This window comes from Haliaeetus albicilla, chromosome 8 (assembly GCF_947461875.1).
Source record: "Haliaeetus albicilla chromosome 8, bHalAlb1.1, whole genome shotgun sequence".
Lineage (NCBI taxonomy): Eukaryota > Metazoa > Chordata > Aves > Accipitriformes > Accipitridae > Haliaeetus > Haliaeetus albicilla.
This window is the reverse complement of record NC_091490.1, coordinates 43,692,060-43,710,880: the sequence shown is the minus strand read 5'-3', so window position 1 is coordinate 43,710,880 and position 18,821 is coordinate 43,692,060. Positions and strand designations below refer to the sequence as shown.

General features: G+C 43.6%; 1 long non-coding RNA gene across 1 annotated transcript in view; it reads left to right on the top strand.

The window, feature by feature from the left end:
- Positions 1-18,821, top strand: part of LOC138686594 (uncharacterized) — a 74,310-nt gene that overhangs the window by 15,510 nt on the left and 39,979 nt on the right. The window contains exons 2-3 of the long non-coding RNA XR_011325928.1: positions 182-258; positions 9,577-9,655. This is a non-coding gene — a long non-coding RNA (uncharacterized lncRNA). The remainder of the gene's footprint in view (positions 1-181; positions 259-9,576; positions 9,656-18,821) is intronic.

The following is an 18,821-nucleotide window of genomic DNA, read 5'->3' as shown; positions in this document are numbered from 1 at the left end:
GTCAGTGTAAAAAGGGTCTTTGTAGCCATATGGCTACTATGTCTGCCTTCATTAAATAATAAAAAAAAAAAAAGTGTGAGGTGTTTCAGCTGGTTGGATCAAAGCCTGATGTTTAGAGTAGCAGGCATTCTCTGCAGGAACGTTTTAATTGCTGAAAACTCTCTCCATTTCCTTTTTTTAGGAGAGCAGTCCTTTTTTAAGCCAGAGAGCACATCTGCCTTTGTGCTGAAGAAGGTGGTGTGAACACTCTCTGACCAGGTATGTTTATGCAGCAGTACACCACAAAGCCATCCAAACCATCCCTCCTGCCTCACAGTTAATTTTCCACATCTTTGTATCCTTGACTCCGCAAACCAGGGGTATCTTACCAAGTGAGTAGTGTGAATGCACTAGCAGCATGCTCAGAGTCCACTTAGAGACAGTTTGACCAAGGTAAGTGTCTAAAATTGCCCCAAGGTCACACAGAAAGCTCATATGTAGCTGTTGCCTATAAGTTGGAATGCTTATTCTGAATTACATTCTCTTTCTGTGATGACTGTTACCATACCACAGTATCACCGCTCTGTAGATGGTATAATATTCTCAGGGGTAGACACAGTTGTGCCATGCATTATCTGCCGTACAATTCCAGGTGAAAAGATTTAAGTTTTGATAGGATGATATAAAGGTACCTTCAAGGTTATTAGTTAAAACTGACCTACCTTAAGAGCAGCTTTTCCAAAAGGCACTCACGCTTCCTTCCCCAAAGTAATATATCAGGCAGGGGAATGTTACCAGAGTTGCTTGTTGCCTCTGACTTGCCTCTTGGGCAGAAATTAGTTTTGAAGATGCCAACAGCGTGTTGGTCTTCAGCATCCTTCTGTGGGGCTGGTTTTGGAGTCTCCAAGAGAGGGCAGTGTGTCCCTGGCAGCTGGACCGCACAGCATCGCTGCCAGGCGTGCGTGCTAAGAAACAGCATTAGTCTCCAGAATGCTGAGAGAGCGTAAGTCCTTAAAACCATTTGAAATGAGTAATTGACTGGCAGGCTCATTAGCAAATGTATTAGGAGCTGTATATCATCATGTGACTCTTGGTCCTTTCCCCAGACTGTGGCAGGGATACAGCAGCGCTTCCTCTTGCCTCACTTTCCTAAAAAATGTCCCATCTGTCCCACTTGCGTCATTTTGCCCTACATTTTGCACTTGGTGTCTCCTCCAAGAGGGGAACGATGTTCATGGGATCAGCATAGAGCTTTGTTGTGAGTCAGAGTCAACTGGAGACTTAATTAAAAACATAAGGAATCGGGGAGAAAAACAAAAAAAGGAAAACTAATGGAGGTTGTTATATTATAATATTTTGCCTTGGGGCACCAAACAGGAAATGCTTATGCCAGTCTCCATCTCAAAAGCAAATCTTTGTTCACTGAAGAGGAAGATTTTTATTGAAGTATGGAAGCATACATGTCTCCCCAGCCCAGTGTGCTTTTTGTCCTTTTTAAGCTGTTCCTGCAGCAGGGCCTGTGAAAGACTTGTCACTGCTAGGTTTGGCTTCTGTTTTCAGGACCCATTTGTGAACCCTTTTGTTTTGTTCAGCTCTGCATGGTGAATAACCAGCAGTTCTCTGCTGCTAGTGAGGACTCTCACAGCACCTATCAGTTATTTAGGAAGCAGTTTTTAATGCTGTCAATTTTTGCCCAGTTCCTAAAGTTATGTGAAATCACCTTTATTGGTGACTTATATCTTGAAGAAGTGATGCTGCCCTGGCCTAGTAATCACTGATATATCAAGAGCACCCTGTTTCCCAGGTTCATTAAGGCATTTGGTTTTTTTACTAATTGACTGTATAAAATTGCTTGATAGCCCCTAGAAGATAGGGCACTTGTATAACATGAAAGTACATTGAAATAACCTCAAAATTTGCTTTGAGATAAAAATGTATCCCAGGAGAAACATCCATGTTTAAAACAAAACTATTAACCTTGCTTCTAAATCCTTCCTCAAGACATTTTTCTTCTTTCCCTTCTCACTTGCTGTAATGGCAGAATGACGTGAACTTCACCCATTGGTAGGAAAGGGGGAAAGATCCCCTCCCTGGGGAGCGCTTTATTGCTACCTTGCAAGCAATGCTAGTTTGTCATTATTTTTTTGTGTGGTGTTTTTATTGATTTGAAGTCAACAGCCTGTTGATGCTTAGTATTTGTTTTACTGGAACAGTTTCTGAATTATTGGTGCAACCTATGAAAATAGCTATACTTTATGCTGTTCAGCTGCTTGTCATAATATTTAAAAGCAAATGCCTGCACACTTTTATAATGGCACTTTAAGAATTATAAAGCTCAGCATCCCATCTGTGTTTCACTCTGGTATTTACAGTGTAATGAATTCTCCCTTGCTGCTTTAGCTGGATACTCTTTCACCTCCTCTTCCTGTTTCAAGCAGTTGTTAAGTTGGTGTACATTTTAAAATTCCTCCAATTTTTAGGAAGTTGTCAGCGACATAAAAGAACTTCTTGTATTGCTTATTTGCCTGGCAGAGGCATTGAGCTAATCTAATTATGCTAAACCTAAGCATCCCTAGAGTAAAGAAGTGTATTGTCACTGGTTTGATCTGTTTATAACAGCTGGAGGCATTTGCTAAAACTGGAAGATTTTTTTAATTTTTTTTTTTTTTTTAGGAATAAACTTTCTCTACAAACATTTTTTGCTGCAGACATACAGATTTTTTTGTTGCTATTCTTAATCTGTCCTCTAAAAGGAGGAAAAGGTGATTTTTTGGATGAAAGTAAGTTGGAAAGTCCAGAAACTTATCTAGGCTATCTCCTAGCAAAAGAAGGCTGTTGCTATAGCACATTTTTGTTCCATTAGTGTTTGTACATTTTAAAATTTAATTTTCCAAACAGCTTCAGGAAATTGGCATCCCATAAGTAAAATTTTTAAAAATAGCTTTGTTACTGTTGAAGTAGGTCTTGTTATTTCCATGGACTGCTGTCCTGAGTGTATTACTGGTGCTCTAAAATCTTAGAAGTGTTTAATGAGATACTGCTAAGCAGAGTTGTAAACCCAAATATTTACTGAGGAATTAGTTTGTCCCGTTTCTTTAAAGAATGAACTCTTGCAAATGGAATGCAGCTGTCTACAACGTTTATTTTAAACTTTTTCCTCTTTTGCTCAGAGGAAAAACAAAGCCTGAGTAGGAGTGTGTGATTGTGTAGTAGCTGTCCTTCTGAATACCCCAGACTGCTCAGAGACCACTCTGCTTGCTGCAGAATGGCTGGGTAGGTAAATACAGTGCTCGTGTACCATGCTGCACTGCTCTGTGCTAGGCATCCTTGTTCACCTCTGCTCCTTTTCCTTAGATCCATGAGTGTTTAAGGCATTTCATGCTTCAACTTCAGTTATGAATTACTCTTTTTTTTTCCTTTTTTTTTTTTTCCTTTTACAGGGTTGTGTGGTCTAGTGTTGCACCTTCCCCCATGTAAAACCACTCGTGCATAGATGCCTTTGTGCACGAAGCTGGGGTGCCAGGCTGCTCTCCGTCCTCCAGCAGCACAGCTGCTAGCAGTGCTTTCTGTTGCTCTGCTCAGAGACCCCAAAGGAGCTGAGCTTCACAGGAGCAGCTGCTGGTCAGACTTTGCCTTTGGAGGGACTTTAAAGTGACAAGGGTAGTAGCATGGGTCCTGTCAGATGGTTTCTGTAGCTTTCAAGCTTGAAGCATAGATCCCTTGAGGTGTGAAGCACTGCAGGACATAGGGAAGGCCCTTTTTGCTTGTCTCTCCTCCAAGCCTTCCCTTTTTAGGACTTAAAAAATGTTCCAGAACAAGTTGCCAGAACAGACTTCCTAGCAACTTCACAATTAGCGACTTGCTTCCAAAAGCAAATGTGCACTGGCTGTGGCAGCTGTTACTTAGCAAAAATCCTGGGCTGTGTGCTGGAAAATGGCAGGAGTTCTGTGGACAAGGAAAAAAGAATCTGCTCATCCCTTGGAGGAATTAATGGGGAAAAGTTAAACTTTACAAGCTCTCTCTTTACCATGGATATTTTGCATTGGTTGTCCAGATGCAATTGTTTGATAGTGATTTACTATTTATAGGTATATATTTTTAGAGACATGACAAAGTCTACCTCTGGACCAAGATCTTTTTCCTATTATTAGAGTACTAAGTAGCAGAATTAAACCCAGCATTGGTTATTCCATTAAGGTTATTTAATTTTGAGCGCGATCTGAGCAACTTCACCTTCAGTAATGCATTTCTCTCCCTTTAACTTCACTAACATGTCAGCACTGGGGGAACCTGAACTTCTGGTGTGGGTCTGCACCCTACTTGCCCAGAGTGAGATGATGTGCCATGCTGCACAGCAGGTCATTACCTCATAATTGCAGCACTGCTCTGAATCACAGTCTTGTGCTGATGCATCTCGGTGTTGGTTCGTTATCTGTCGGTCAGCAGTACCTGCCAGGAATGCTTTAATTTAGCCCTGTGGTACAGCATGTAACAGTTCCCAAGTTCCTTGATTAGGGATCCATCAGGCATCTTAAAAGGAGCCATTTGCCATTTGCCAGCTTCATTTTCCATGAGCTGTTCTGTGTTACCTAATGGTGCTGAACGAGGTTGCATCGTCCACTGGTCCAGGGGGGCCTGAGCTCCATACCAGCCCCACCGCTGAGCTGCCGCAGCAGGCTGTATCACGCTGCTTGTATCGGAGCAGGACTCCCTTCTGGAATGAGAATGTCAAGGCTGTTCTGCACAAATAGTACACTGACTGGCTCTGTTTTTTTTTTAAATGCATGGCTCTTTAGTGCTCACAATCCTTGATAGCAAAATGAGCAGACTGCAGGCTGGAGTTATTCTTTAGAGCCTGTGCAAATACAGTTTTTTCTAGTTCTCACTTTAGAACTCCAAGTCAGATTGTCAAGAACATTGCACATTGACCTTCATTTACAAAGGTGGTAGGATTGGTGTCTTGTTCATTGTATGAATGCAGTGTCTTTTATGCTTTGCCATGTATTCAAGCATTCCTTAAAAGTCCTGAGGACTAGTAGCACAATCAGCAGGCACTTGCTACAGAAGGATGAGTCTTTGAATCTTGTATTCCTAAGCTCTCTCTAATCTTTTCATAGAACTTTTTATTAATCACAGTTGGAATAATTGATAGCATTGGCTGCCTGCCTGCTCCACAATCTGCCGGATCTTGGAGTGTCCGAGGGAAGTATAGCAAGTTCCTCCTGTCGGTGAGCTGGATGATCCTCGTGGAAAGGCTCTTCTGCAGAGACTGCCTCCCACAGAGTTCCTGGCACTGCAGGTTTTCTGGTGGGCTGGAATGGATGATCTGGCTTCCTTCGAGCCTTGCCCTGGCTTTGAGGGAACGTTGGCAGCTGCAGGCTCTGGCCCTGGGAGATGCTTTGCATTACCAACTGTTGCTGCTTCCAGTTAGTTCGGAAAGGAATTCCCCTCCTTGCTGCCCACACTCACTTCAAGGTATCTCTTAAAGTGCTGGTACTTGCATTGCTAGCTGCTTGCACATCACAGAGCAGGCTTGAGCAAGGGGTTTTTGGCCTGCACCATAAGCAGGACGTAGGTCAAGAAGGTCCAAATACAACAAGGTTTTTTTCCAAACCTGTTGGTGTGACAAATTCCAATGATGAGTAGCTGTTTCTAATGAGAATGGTAGAACCACTCCGAGACTTGCATGACGACTTTCGGATTCTTTGTTCAGGCTTTGTTGCCAGCAAGTGCTAGTGTGCAATATCCGCCTGGAGGAAATTGCAGCCTGCTTATCGACCATGTAGGAAACGGTACAAGTGGGAGATAGGGGAGTGTTCACTGTGAGTGTGGCTGTCCATGCACAGAGAGGTATGTGCTAAATAGTGAATGATGTACTTAACGTACCGGAGACCAGCTGACTTACTGAAGACCTTTCGCCAGCTGGGAAGTGCCGGCCAGCGTAACCTGATGAATGGCAGAAGGAGCATGTCCAGTTAGTTTACCTCCTTGGCTCTAGTAGTCTTGTTTTTGATGTCAGTAAACAGGAGTGTGTGCGGTCACACTTCGCTTGGCAAGCTTGGTCATGCTGCTGGATATCGTGTTCTTTACCTTTGCACTGGGAGAAGCGTGGAAGGAAGGAGGGGGCAGAGTTTATTCCAGCACACTGAGGTCAGGCTTGTTTTCCCTCTCTGAGCAAGAACAGACCAGCCCCTGGAGTCAGATTCTGCAAGCCTGTAAACAAAAGGCTCGCTTCTGCGGAAAGCCAAAGATGGTACTGTGTTCATCTGGAAAGTTGTTGGGTTGTTTTTTCCCTGCTGCAAACTGTTCCATGTGTATTAACTTGCAGTTCAAAAGTCTGTGCAGGAGAAATGCTGATGTTCATCAGGCATAGTTTGGGGTCTCTGCAAAGCTGGCACTGATTGCAAACCGGAGCGGGGGGGAAGCTGGGAGAATCCCAGGCAAGAGGCTGCTCCTGCAGCAGTGCTGGCTCATGCAGAGTTTGACTCCAGCCTAACAGGTAGCTTTCTAGCAAAGGGCCTGCCTACAGGCATGTCTTCTGCCCAACTTACTTTGCAGAGGCCATAAACCAGTACTGCAGAGATAGACTGTCTGGGATGATGATGTGTTAAATGTCCTTGTCAAACTTGTAGGTATGTTGCAGGGAGAGTGGTGCTCTCGGTGGTGTTATTCCCACCTGCTGCATGGGAGCTGCTCAGGGGCTGCCTTCAGCTGCAGAGACTTCTGCTATGGTTCTGGAATAGTCCCGAAATAGTAGTGACAGCAGAAAACCTACGCAGCTCTTAAAATGGTGACCGATTTAAAAAAAAAAAATAAAAAAAATTTGGCAGTCCAGAAGTCCCTGTCTTGATTTTAAGAGGAAAGAAAAGCAATCAAGACAGGTGCATTGACAAAGCTCAAGGAAGAACAACACAAATAAAAATATAGAATGTCTGTATTGTTATTTCAGGTTTTTACTTTAGTTACAGCTTCAAGACTTCATTTAGTCAAAAGGTAGATTAGATTTTGGGTGGCTTGTCTTTAAATGAGGCATTGAGCTCTCTCCTGCAGCTTGGAGGTGGTGGCTGATTCCTGTAGCAGCTTGGCATTTATCAGCTCTTACAGAGCACCAGAGGCATTTAAACAACTGCACATACTTCATGGGGCCAAGCTACTTGCTATTTAAATCTGTTTGCAATTTAGAAGCCGTAATTATTTTTTCATGCTGTGAAATCACGTATAGCTGGAAGAGTTAGGAGGCGATGGAGTGGGGACTGCAGCTGAAGGCTGGCTCGATGCAGCCTATGATTTATGGGGTCAAGTTCATCTTTTTCAGTGATTAGCAGGGTATTGGGAAAGTAATCTTGATTTATTTCCCTTATAAAAGGCACACCATCCTGTATGGAAAGGACTGAAGAGCATATTGACTTACTGAGGGCTGAAATTCCTCCGGACTGCTCATCGCACCCCCTTTCTGTAGAGGGTTATTAAGCTGTGCTGCAGGGAGAGACAGGAACTGTGATGGAAATGCCGCCTTGGAGGCAGAGCAAGGGGATCCCAGAAAGCACTGCTCCTGAGGACATGTTTTCCCATGTTCTTGGTGGCCTTTCTTGCCTGCAGGACCTTTCAGATGCTGCAGCACTTGTTTTTTCAGCTCCATAGACCTGTGCATGCTCCTTGCCTATCTCCCATGCTGTATTTTGGGAGGGCTGTGCCGCTCGGTCAACAAATTCCACTGAATTTCAGTCCCTTTGGGTTTATTACTGAATTCTGAACGGGGATCAGGCAGGCTTGTGCTGCTTTAACAGGAATGATTGCAATGAGCGAGGCCCCAGCTTTGGCATTTGCTATTTTGGGCCAGGAGGAAGGTGCAGGCTCCTCTCCACCTGCTCTCCCTGGGTGCAGCTCCCCTCCAGCTAAAGCCTCGGTGGGGTCCAGGGGCTCGATGCTGTGGCAAGCTTCACTTGAGGAGGGGGAATGTGAGAAAGCAGCAAGTGGTTTGCTGATCCTGGAGGGATGGATCAGTGGTGGTGGACTAGGAGCCGTTCAGAGGCTGATTGCAAACCTGGTGCCGTTTGCTCTGTCTCTGAAGTGTTTACACTTCTATGCCATGCTCCTTTTTGGTCTCTTGGTCTCCTAACCTAACACAAATTCTTCTGTTTCATAGTAAGGCTTTTTCTCTTGCTATCACCTTCATATTTTTGTGGATAGCTGGCATTTGCCACTCTTGTTTGGAATATGGTATTTGTGGGAATTGCTATTCTCAAAAAAAAAAAAAATTAAATATTGATTTTAAAATGATTGTTTTGGCAAGAGGGCTATTCCTCTCCCCTTGATTTACTGAAATCTGAAGAAGATAGAGGTGAAAGAGGCAAGGCGAGCCGTGGCCTAAAACCCAGTGGAGAGTAAATGACGTGGGTTTTACTCCTTTTAAAAAAAAAAAATAAAAAAAATTGTTTGTGTTCAGACAGTAAGTGGAGAAAACAAGCAGGGTTGGATTTCAGCTCAGATGGATTCTTGGAATGAATCCATAGCTCTCGCTCACAACAGCTTTGACTTCAGTGTGGTAAGTGGCTGACCGGAGGAGGGTTGAGCAATGTCTTACTGGTAAGCAGGAAGGAGGACGTCCTGCGGAGCCGTGTAACGTGGTGTGGCAGGGGAGCATCCCAACATGCGAGCAAGCTAAACATGGCTTGGTTTTTCTCAGGGTGTTTTTAATTGTTTTCTTAAGGGCAGCTCATTCCTAGACCATTTTTTTTTCTGCTTGTTTCTTGAAAACTAAACCTGCCAGTATGTCTGTGTTTACCCAGAGGACTCTGCTGGCTTCTTTGCTAAAATGCTGCTATGCACCATTCCTCCCCAAAAATACAAAGGTGCAAACACCTCTCCTTCTCCCACTATGGGGGACTTAGGCTCAACATCTGTTGACTGTAGTTCAGTAGTTAGACTGCAGTGAAATCTAGAGCAGAGTATTTAAGTGAACTCTCATCCAGTAGTTGAAGCATTAGTTATCTCCAGTTTCAGATGCCACACATTCACATTCAGTGTCTGAAATACACAGTGTGACCTCCAGGTCATGTGTGTTATTTATAAAAACAAATGAAAATGGATTCCCTGTCAATGTGTCTGTTGTATGCAACAAAATAAAGATGTGCTTGGAAACACTATAAATTTCAAACAAAACAATGTTAATTTCAAAATGTACCCTGTCAATGTGTCTGTTGTATGCAACAAAATAAAGATGTGCTTGGAAACACTATAAATTTCAAACAAAACAATGTTAATTTCAAAATGTACCCTGTCAATGTGTCTGTTGTATGCAACAAAATAAAGATGTGCTTGGAAACACTGTAAAAATTCAAACAAAACAATGTTAATTTCAAAACATACCTGTGACATTTAGTTCTTTGGCATGGAAAATTGATATTGGTAAAACCAGACAACTGGAGTGAATGCAGTGCCTTTCTTATTACACTAATTATTGAAGTAAATATTGCTATGATTAAATTGCAGTCAGTGAAGTAAAAATATATTATTCCAAATTATAACTCCGTTAATAATGCACCTTCTGTTTAGTAGATCAGTGATAGATCTCCTGAATTCTCGTTTCCTTTCCAGAAGGAATCGTAACTGGGATCCCTGGCAGCAAGCGCACCCTACGAGACAGTAGCCGAAACTGCTCCACTGCAGTAAGAAGGTAAGCAAGAAGAACTCTACCCTTGTGAAACTTGCAGTATCGTTTCATTATTAATTTACCTTCCACTGATGGTTAAGTTTTACCTGCTACAGTGGGAAGATGCCACAGCAGATAATACTGTTGCGTTTGCCCAACTACATTAGCTATTCCGAGGTGCTCTTCTGATTTGACTCTTCGTGCTCCTGCCGGTCTGAGACAAAGGCTGGTGATTACTTGCTGCCCACGTGGAGCAACGTTCTGCTCGTTATGTAACAGTAATCCACCTCCTTAATTAGGGAAGAAGATCTATAGATTCCAAAGAAGACATGTCCCTCTTAGTCAGAAGGCGTGAGGTGTGTGTGGGAGCCTTTGTTCTTGTTGGGAGCCAAGGGAAGCAGCAGGCTTTAACTGCTGTAGCTGGATGATGAAGTTCAGTTTCCTTTTTTATCTAGCCTTTGCTGGAATGTATGTATGTGTTAACCAGTAGCACACGAACAGGAAGTACTGCAAATGATGGCTTTTTAATTCTGTATAATAGCATTTTTTTCTCTATGCTGGAATGTTACATTCTGCAAATGACCTGTCTTCTCCCTGCCCTCTAAGCAGAACGGTCAAGGGTAGAGGCAGGAGATTCGACACGTGATTTAAGGTGCATGCCTCACTTGTCCTGTGCTGTTGTCTCTCATATTTGGCTTCACATTGATCCCACTGAAGCTGTTACTTTCTGGAAGTATGCGACAACCGTAATGATTTTTATCCATTCTGCTGAGGACAGCTCTTGCGAATCACCTTGTATTCCATTAAAATTATTAAATCATCAGTTCCAATCTTCCCTGTACAAACAATCAACACTAAAACATTGTCTGGTAATGCTGACTAACAAATCCTGTAATTAGTAATCTCCAGTTAATGAAGCAGCTTGGTGATTAAAGCCTCATGACTTTTCTGTAGAAGAAATAAGTTAAATATCAGTTGTGCTGTTTTAAATTGCACTAGAGCTTGTGTGATCTCAGAGCACAGAATAAATCAGTAGCATTGTTCTAAAAGTTTTAGACCAGTTTGTCCATTTTGTTGATATTTTCTCTGTGTGCCCCAAATACAATATTTAAATTTGATTTAAAGTGGAATGATGCCTGTAGCTGTAGTTCACCCTCTGGCAAGCTTCACTGACTTGTGTAAAGAGTAGAGGCCGCATTGGACAAGTGAACTTTAGTGTGCTTGAAGGAAATGACAGATTAAGCACAGTGTTTGGTCTGCACCGACTTCCTAGAAACAGCATTGCACGAGCATATTTCCACTGCTTCCTTTTCCAAAATAGTTTCTGCAGTTTTTCACGCAACCTTGTCTTCACATATCTCTTTCTTCCGATGTCTTGAATCCCGACTGCCATACGGATGGCAGTTCTGTGGCACTGCACATGACGCGATGCGGTTGGGTCTAACCACATCCCATTTGTCCATCATCGCCCTGCTGGTCACCAGATGCTGACTTAAGTGCAGCTGCTTATATGAAATAGTTAGAAATCTTTTTAGCAGGCTTTAAAGAAATTATATCTGTTGCTGCTTGGAACACTTAAATAGCTGAAAATTTCACAGTGGAATATGGATTGCAGTACATGAGTGTTGGTGTCCCCTTTCTCTGGTCACCTCCATCTTTGTCGTGTAATACTTGGCATGAGTGCTTTCCGTGGAGCCTCAAAAGTCCCGTTGTGCATCAGCAGTCCTTTTGTGAAATCCTATATTTCCTGTCCCATGTGTGAAATACCAGCAAGGTAAAGGAACTTAAGCTTGGTGAGATGACAAACCCATAGCTGAGAATAGAGTATCTTGCTCACATACTTCTGTTGTCCTAGAGATGGATTATCTTTAGATCAAGGGTGCTGTATTTCAAAGAAGAGAAGGAGTGTTGCTTGCTTCTATTAGTGTACCCATTGGAACTGAAGGGGCAGGAGACTGAGCAAGTGTTTCAAACCTCCCCGTTTTTGGGAGGCGTTTGATATCCCCACTGGGGCTTTGGGGAGAAGTGGGTCAGGCTGATGCTGCTTTGGGGCAGGAAGAAAAGTTGGACAGATGACCAACGGTTGCTGTTCTGCTGCAGTCGCTCGGAAGCATTGAGATCTATGTGACTCCAAAGCCAGTGGTTCTGTGTTTCTGTGTGTGTCGCAGCAAGGCTTTTGGAGGTGGAAACGGTGGCTAAATGCACACCTTTGTGCCTTTTGGGTGTCAGTTCAGTGGGAAAAACTGCATCTAGAGTAACTGCCTGCAGTGAGCTGGTCTGAACTGCAGAGGTCTCTGTTAAGCCACCTAAGCCTCTGGAGTATTTTAAATTTGAAAGCTGTTGTTATGCTGTGGCTTTTTAATATTAAATAATGTATATACATTTTAATAAAGAGGCTGTTGTGGTACCATTGCTTTAACTGCAGCTACAGCTAACAGTGCAGTCCAGCCAGCACAGTGGAGCAAGGCACTGCAGAGGACACGACTCCTTGCAGAACTCCCTGGAGCACATGGAAGAGTCAGCTTAGGCTTTGCAAGGAGGAGAATGGCTTTTCTTGCTGCTCTTAGGATCTTAGCACTGATCCTAGCTCTGCAGAGCAGTCCCGATCCAGAGATGCCTACAAAAAGCGAGGTTTCTGCCACCTCGCTGTCACAGAGGTGGGTGTCAGCAGATGGCAGCACCCTGCCCTGCACCGGCTGTTATTTCTGGCCGGGAGATTCCTTGGTCCCCTGGATTCAACACCACAGTCTAGACTTACTGACAGACAGGATTCTTCTCCTGTTAGGTAAGCAAGATGTAGACGCCCATTATGCAAATTCCCAGCCATAGTGTCCCTCTCTAACATTTTTCAAATTGTCTAAATAAGGTGCTGTTTCATACAAAAATTTGTAGCAAGGCTTTTGGGTAGCTTTCAGCTGCCTTGCCCTCTAGGCATGATTTTTTCCTTGAAGATAGCTAATCAGTGCAGCCTGAGTGCTTTTTGCCCTTAGCAGCTGTCCAGAAGTGGAACAGGAGGCAGAGGCAGGCTGCATAAAGGGCTAATGTTGTTCAAGTAAGAAACTTAACGGCCAGTAGCTCTTGTCCCTGTCACTGCAGGGCTGTCCATACAGGCTTCTACATGGATTCTATTAAATATAACCTCATTACACAGACTTAACAGGCATTTTTTTGGTTTCTGAGCACTGTAAGTGTACATCCCAGAGAAGAGAAGGGTTAGAGGGTACAGTGACCCAGTGCCTTTCCCCATTGGGCTGTCAGATCTGGACAGAGGTGTTGCCCTGTTCAGTGGCTTGTGTGACTCATGCCTGTTGTGTCCTAGGGTGAAAGAGGTGGGAATTGATCATGACTGATTGTCCAAAGTGGCTGGAAATGTCTGTGGCATTTTTACTTTTTCATTTTTTTTACAGAGAAATTAAATGAGCCTTTCAGGCCTGATGACTACTGACTTACTCTTGCAGCTGTAGACCAGAGAGGCTCTTGTCATGTACTTGTATGAGCACTAATTTCTGAGCACTTAGTATTTCTTCAAATCTTTTATAATGTGGTTCTGTAACTAATATCTGTCCTTCTGCCCCCAGTCTGAAGTTGCTTTAGACTCTTCAAGCCTCAGAGCACACAGTTTGACACAAATAGCTGGGGAGCGATGACTGGAGGCTTAACAAGATGCTCGTTGGGTCAGTATCTGGCAGCCAACCAACAAGGCAGATTTTCAAATTGCTGTTAGTACTGCATGGTGATCACATCTCTTCTCAAGAAAACATTGGAAAGCTTCCTAATCTTGAATTCACTGCACAGGCACATGATTTTCTGGGAATTAGCTTGAATGCACTGCAGAATAGTTCATAAATACCTACATGGCCTAATATTAGATAATGGAAAAACAAGTACAGCAGGGGTTTTGTCGGTTTTCTTCATGGTGGCCCTGCAGCCGGCCCTGGTAGCCTCTCTATTTATATCAGCAGCTGCCAGCTTTGATGATGTTTCTATTCCTTACCTAAGAGAGGAAAGTCTGTATTTTTTAAATTGCAATGTTACTCCTGTTTTACTGAGTATTTGTTTTGGGGCATAGTTAATTCTTTAAAGAATTTTTTAAGCTATTTTCGGGGGAAACAATAACACACTATACCCTGTGGTGTCTGCAAAGCTGTAGTGTTCAAGCTGATGTTGACAGCCAGGAGTAAGACTTTGTCCTTTGCTGCCCTCACAGTGCTGGGTGGGACTCTCCTTTCCCGTCATTTGGGCTGTGATCCCATCCCTTCCTGCATGGGAAGGCTGTCCTTCAGCCTTCTCCTGCACTAAGCCCTAAAACGTGCTCTGCACATTACAGCTTATTGCAGTCCCCAATTACTGTCCATGACACGCGATACGATCTTTCATCTGCAGCTTCCCAATACATCTGTGCTCTCGGTAACTTGCATGAGTTAAAACGTCTGCCTGCTTCCAGCAGCATTATATAAACCATCTCCAGCTTGCCTTCTCATTTTGAAAGTGTATTTTAACATTTCTGCTTTAAGATCTGAGATAATGAAAGGGGGTGAGCGTTGCTGAGTCAGTTCTTGCTGGCTCTGGTTTTTGTCCTTCCTGCCCTCCCACACCATCCACCTGCACACCGAGCTAACCTTCAGCAGCGACAGCCCCCATGGGCTTTCCTCCGAACAGCGAGCAGTAAACAGAACCTGGTTTCCTATGCTCCTGCTCCTTGGCCTAAGATAACAATCTAGGCTTTTTGGAAGAGCTGTGGCTGAGGAGGTTGGACATCTGGGAAGGAAAAAAGGGGTCCCTGAAAGTTTGGGCAAGCCGCTGCTCTGTCCTGCCTTTGCCAAACTGGCAAACAGCCAGGATAGTTAAATCAGCCTTTCCTTTGAAACACTGAAACTCTGGGTAAACACGAATATATCCTTATGGTTGTTTCCAGCTGCAGAGCTGAGGTTTCATTGTTTGACGGTATTGTATGCAACCCGGAGGTGCTCGATGCTGTCGTCTGCTGGCTCAGGAGCTGACCGAGTTAGTCACACGACTGAGCAAACCTGACATTTGTTTTGGCATGTGAGATGCTGATGGGCATGCAAGACATTACCCACCACTGTTTAATGAGTTGGTAGGGTGGCATCTATGGTGCAGGCGATGTAAATATCGATTTGGGTTTGTTTTTTTAGAAAACCATTGTGCTCTAGCACTGCTCACGGTATCACACGTAGTCAGTGAGCCTCAGAACTGGCCTGTGTTAAACCAGGTTTGTCTGGCTTGTAGTAAGTTCTTCGAAGTTTAAAGCTGCCTAAGCACTTTTCTATCGATGTGCAAAAATGCTTACTGTGATTTTTAAACTAAACCTTCTATTTTCTGGTGAGATAGGAAGACCTGGTTGTGGGCTAACTGGAAGAACAGTTCAGTCCTGTGTGAACTTGTAGACAAGACAGGGAAACAATCTGTTCTGCTGTGAAATTCGGTCTGTTTGAAATGCAAATCACTGAGAGTGTACAGGGGATTTAGGTGAATAATCCAACTGTCAATTGTTTCTATAATTGATTTCTAACTTTCTAGTGTGAAAGCCCTCAATCTCTTATCTGAACCTTGTTGAATTTGTGCTTTCAAGTTGCAGAACAGAGTTGCATAGGCATATTCTCATAAAATAGGTTTGCTTGTTCTTTATCTAGTTTTTCTAAGTATAGATATATGTAAAAGTGCCTGAACAGCACTATCTTTACATATTTCCAGCTGGTTTCCCATCCCAGCACAGGGTGCACATACAGCTGCTCTCTTGCTGCCGTCTGGACAGGCTTGCATTCCTCAGCCCTGAGGCCAGCATTCCTCTGCTCCTCTGCACCAGCTCATTTGTTTAGTATTTGTTTAAATTTTGAATCCCAGAACTGTCTCCAGATCACTTAAGCTACCAGACACCTTTATTAGTTGTACATACAACCCCCACCCTCTGGCACTTTAAATCTTGTTCATACTTATTAAAATAAAATGGATATTGGCAACTTTCAGTTGCTTGTTCCTGTACTTAACTGGAATTAATCTGGAATCCCCAAATGCCATTTGATTGAGTAAAGGCAGTTGCAGTTTGCTTATTAGGCACTCAGCTATTTCAGTTAAAAATCTGAAAGGAAAGTTGCTTTTTTTTCCAGTCTTGATGGCAGCTTGGACTGGAGAAACCTCCTCTGTTTTGGGTTTCTCCTTCTCTGCTCAGTGTACGCAGGAGCTCGTATGTGAGCTATTCTTTCCTTAGAATTCAGCTTTTCTGCCAGTCTAGCCCAGAGAGACTCACAGTGTTATTGTCACGCCCTCCCAGCTGTACAAGGCCACGTGGAAAATGTGCGTGCAAAAGTGTCTAGAAGGAACCAATTTAGTCAGTAAGTAGTTTGGGTGCCATGCTTATAAACCTGAAGTGCATCTCTGCTTTCTGCCTGTTGCTTTTCTCAGCTTATTATTGGTAACTGTTTGATGGAAATGGATAACCCACATCCATCAGGTCAGACCAGCCTTTGGGGGAAAAACAAACCAGCCCCAAAACACAGACAATTCATCCTATTCCTCAATGCCTTTGATATAGTTCTGAACTCTGTTCAACTCCAACCCAGGCTGGAGGCACCAAGACAGCAGCATTGGAATTCTTCATCTTTTTAAAAAACTAGACGTAAGTAGGTTTTTGTTAATCAGGACTTTCTGTGTAACCGTGAGGACATGGCCAGGACTGTGCCAGGAGCAGTAAATCATTGATCAAGAAGAAACAGGCAACCCCAGTACAAACAAATTAAGAACTTGAACTTTCTTTGGAAGCCTCCCATTTGAATATTACCGTAGCCTGATGATGAAATATAATCGATTCTCAGCATTTGGAAGCGTACCAGCAGGTCTCTGACCGTTAATAGCCAAAGGTTGGACAAAGCTGATTTAACCGTATTACATCATCTGTCCTAGGAGCTGCTTAAACCTGAATCTCCTGGGACTTGTCTTTGCTTCTTCAGGTCTTTGCTTCAGTAGCTCTGAACTGAAGGGATGCTTTATTTCCTCAGCAGATCTCAAATCTGTTTTGGTGTTTCTGCAGATAGTCCCCAGCCTGGGGACAGCTTTGGTTCTATACAAAATACCTGCTAAGAATAACTTTGTAGAGCATCTGCAACAGAATACAAAAAAACCTCAGTAACATGAGGATAGGCAGTTTCGTCCAAGAAATTTCCTTATAAAGTATTGCTATGGCTGCAAAGCCCTGCCAACAGGAGTGGCCCATGCTGCCAGTAATTTCTCTCCTTTTCCTTTCCCTGTTGCAGTAAAGGCTGTGCTTCTGCCAAAGTCACACCCACTGCACTGTGATCGATGCAAAGTGCGGAGGTTGCTGAAGATCCGCAATATACGGATTTTTGTGCCTGACTTTGAAACTGGAGATGAGGAGAGGGTAGTTCTGCAGAACAGTTGTGAAGGATGCATACTGCCAATTTTAATCCTATTGCAGCCAGCCCCTGAAACAAAAGAAAATGAATCCTTAGTGTGCTGAACAACACTTGCTGCCCCTTCTCATTGGTTTCGGGGGGGGGGGGGACGGGACACGACCAAACCATGAGTCACGTAAACTGCTTTTACAAGTCTTTGCCTCTGCAAACCAGTCCTGCTCTTCTTCATTTTTCTTTCACTCTGCAAGGAAAGTGGCTAAAAACAAATTAACTGCTAGTTTTTGTGGGACAGCAGCTAATCATCCAAGCTCTTCTGCAAGCTCTATAAGAAAACTTTTTCTTTTTTCTGACTATTGCACTTGAGCTAATCAGCACAAAATGTGTGCTAGGATGAAGACTTGCATCCTAACATACTCTTAATTAATGCTGCTGTGATTGAGCTGGTGGGGTTAGCTTTGGGGACACAAGCTTTGGGAAGCTCAAATCTGTCAAGAATGAGCAAAGTTTGTCATGCTTTGGCACAAGGAATAGCAGGAAGTATTTTGAGGCTGTCCCCAAGAAGCCTCGTTCCTTTTAAAAACAAAGCAGATTAGCTCAGAAGGCAGAAATTCCGTTTTTGGGCTTGTGCCCTCCAGGGTTCAATTGTCTGCAGCTGAAGGAGCCACCCCTGTCCTTGGTTGAAGGGGAGATGGCTCTGATGCAGAGCTGGGGGCTTTTATGTCACGACTGCGTGTTAGAGCAGCCGTAGAGTGAAAGTTATTCATCTTTTGTAGTAAAACCTTGTGTTCAGCAAAAATGGTTACTCAGTCTGCAAACACGTTATGCGGGCTTTTGAGATAAGCTGTAATTCAAACCTTTAGGTTGTCTTGAGCAGGTTTTTTTGTTAGTTAGCTCCCTACTAATGATGAATGTATCTTACAAAATATTTGGTGGTTTTTTTAAAGGTTTGGAATTCTCAGTGCTTTTTGCAGTGTCATGTGAGATCTTGCAACAGGTGATCCGTAGAGGAATAACAGTTAACTTCTGCATTGTGCAAAGGATTTCTTGTTAGCTGCTGGTCGTTGTGCAAGCACATTTACAGCTTTATCAGCATTGACAAGAATCCTGTCTCCTCTGTGACAAATGCTGTTTTCTGTCTGTGTCTAAGTGCTTTGTTAAAATTTACAGTGGCCTTGCAGGAAAAGAAGGTCAGTTTTTCCGAGGTCACGCAGGAAAGCTGTGGCAGAGCTGGTGTAGGATCCTGGGCTGCAGTCTCCAGGTCTGTGGTTTCGCCTCGAGGCTCTCCCTGCTCATGGCTCACTGCGTAGCTCTGAAACAGAGGGCGAGAGTGACTTACTCAGAGGACCCACTTATTTTTTAACTATGGTGTGTGCCTCTGCAGAGCTAGACATGACTAACTGTTCTCCGAGGCAGGCATTAAAGCAACCTTTGCTCAGAAAGTGTGCCGGGGAACACTGTAATCTTGGAAGAAGGCTGGACAAAATCAGGCTGCCCCAGTACCTTCCCAGGGTTGCCGCACTCAGAGTCAAGCTAACAGGTGAATTTGTGCTCTGTCTCCAGTGCTTGTATTTGAAAAAAACACTTCTAAATGCAACAGCCACTGCTCAAAGTTGAATTGCATTTGAAACAGGGCAGGACTTATAGTTCTCCACGTCTAATTTGAGCTCAGCGAGGTGCTCAAAGCATTTGCTAGACACTCATCCAGCACCACTTAATGACACCTGATTTTTCAGAAGGTCTCTCTCATGTCCCTGGCTGACAGCTGAGTTGCCATGTTTCTCCCCACAGTCTGTAATTTG